The sequence below is a fragment of the Euprymna scolopes genome, chromosome 11 (genome assembly GCF_053919585.1).
Source record: "Euprymna scolopes isolate OS-2025 chromosome 11, ASM5391958v1, whole genome shotgun sequence".
NCBI classification, from domain to species: Eukaryota; Metazoa; Mollusca; class Cephalopoda; order Sepiida; family Sepiolidae; genus Euprymna; species Euprymna scolopes.
In genome coordinates, this window is record NC_136492.1 from 8916213 (window position 1) to 8918800 (window position 2588).

A 2588-nucleotide genomic window follows, 5' to 3' on the forward strand; every position below is an offset into this window, starting at 1 on the left:
GCCACTCAAGTCATCTATTTTTTTTTATAAATAATTTTACTAAGAATTTTGGTTTTGGTTTCAATTATAGCTGAAGGAAATCAATATATATATATATACATATATATATATATATATACATATATATATATATATATATATATATATATATATATCCTTCCTAAGTTTTGGTTTCGGTTCGACTTCAAGCTGATGAACTCAAGTTATATAGATATATTTTTTTTATTTTTGAAATAACAATTTTATAAGTATCGAATTGACTCTATAATCTCTATATATATATAAGCGAAAATGTGTGTTTGTATGTATGTTCGCTTTTTGTGTATGTCTTCAAAAGGTATTTTTCCCGGCGGATTCTCGAGGCCGTCGCTCATTTTAAAACTTTTTATATTACGTCTAAATGATAATATCTACAAATTAACAACGGTGGTCACCCCTCTATTTAATTTGCACGACATTGAAACGTTAAATATTCGACATTTTCGGATCGGCGCGTGTAGATTAGCCTTTCTTGTATAATAAAAGCGAAACTAGATTGGCCTTCGGGCCAAGGTCAAAGTGTAGTATCTGCCGGAACAGATACTGCAAGCAAATACCATATGTGGGGGCTACCTCACATAAGACCTTGGTTAATGTAGGGGAACCCTTCATACCAATTTTCACTATCCAGCTCCTATTTCCCACCAATCGGGAGCTAGCCCCCCCTTTGCCTCCTCCTCCCCCCTCTCTCTCCACATAAAAACGGCCTTGTGCCCAATTTGCTCACTGGGTAAGCAAATAAATACAAACTTTGTGGCCTTCGGGCCAAGATCAAAGTGTAGTATCTGTTCAGGCAGATATTGCAAGAAAATACCAGATGTGGAGGCAACCCCACATATAAGACCTTGGTCAATGTAGGGGCAACCCTTCATACCAACTGTCACTATCCAGCTCCCCTACTCCCCGGGGAGTTGGTCCCCATTTCCCCTTCACTCCTCACATCAAAAATCGGCCTTGTGCCTTATTTGCTCGGTGGGGAAGCAAATAAATACACTGGCCCACGCCCTCCGTGGCCCGGGGTGACAATATCAAAGTGTAGTATCTGTTCCGGCATATGCTGCAAACAAAAACCATATGTGGGGGTAATCCCATATATCAGACCTTGGTCAATGTAGGGGCAACCCGTCATAGCAATTGTCACTATCCTACTCCAATTTCCCACCTATCGGGAGCTAGTCCCCTTTCCCCCTCCCTCTCTCTCCACATTAAAAAAACGGCCTTGTGCCTTATTTGCTCAGTGGGGAAGCAAATAAATACAACTGGCCTGCGGCCAGTGATCTCCAGAAAGCGATGTAACGTTTGGTCAATATCGACTTACCTTCGTTATATCAGACGGTTGCTTTCATTTCGAGACGAGACACTCCCCTAATGAATGGGAGAGCTGTTTTTCTCCAAAGTTAGGTAAAAACAAACAAACAAACCGGGTTATTGATCTCATTAAAAACTGTCCCGCAGAAAATGTTAACTGCTGAATTACTATTGCTTACGTCGACGTCGTCGTCGTCCTCGTCGTCGTCGTAACGCTCGCACAAAATGTAAATTCTACGATTTCCACTTGATGTCATTTAGTGAGGGCACCTTTCAATTCTCTTCTTAATTAAATAAATACAAACATCTTTCAGTAACTCACTCTGGCTGGCCGATCGGTTAATGGTGCATGTTTTTTTCACATTTCATTTTTTAACTTCGCCTCAGGGTTTCGGGTTCGATTCTTCCTAATTTCCAAAACTTATTTACCCCCCCCCCACCGTGTTTCCTTTTGATTTAAGAGCACACACACCTCGAAACACCAGGGCAACGCCGGGTACCCCTGCTAGTAATACATAAAAGCATATTTAAGCGTATTTTACGACCGGGCGTCCTGCTAGCTTTTGGCCTTTTGGCCAAGATCAACGTGTAGTATCTGTTCTTCAAATGCTGCACTTCCATTTCTTGTTCTCTTTCAGTTCAGGAGAAATCCTTCACGACTGAGACAATTTAAAAAATTTTTGTACCTTTTCTCCGCGTTAGAAAACGACCCTGGTGTCTAACTCTGTCCCGTGGAGAGGCATTGTAAATAGGTACAATAATACCAGGGCGTCTCCATTTACGCTGAACATCCACAGAATGCCAACATCAACATACGAAAGAGTTCGCTGTGGAATTTCCACAGGTCCCGCTAGTCTATATATTAATGCAATAACGTGTGGGTTATTTTCTTCGTCACGCTTACATCAGAATCATTTAATTGTTATGGACTTTCATTTCTTGTAATAAATAATTTTACGAAAAATACTTCATAAGTTTCGGTTTCAATAAAAGCTGATGGCACTCCAATAATCTATTCTTTTTATGAATACATTTATCCAAAATTCTTCAATTTTTGGTTTAAGTTTCGATTATAGCTGAACGCGCTCTAGTTATGCATATATATATATATATATATATATATATATATATATATATATATATATATATATATAAGACATGCTGTTAATTTCCTTTTTAAGTGGATCATAAAACTTCTTAAACGCCCTAGTGATGTTAAACTGTATTAGAGTGTATTCTTA

General features: G+C 38.8%; 1 pseudogene; it reads left to right on the forward strand.

Moving 5' to 3' along the window:
- Window positions 1-1903: 1903 nt before the first annotated feature.
- LOC145288453 (U2 spliceosomal RNA) lies at window positions 1904-2113 on the forward strand (annotated as a pseudogene).
- Window positions 2114-2588: the final 475 nt, after the last annotated feature.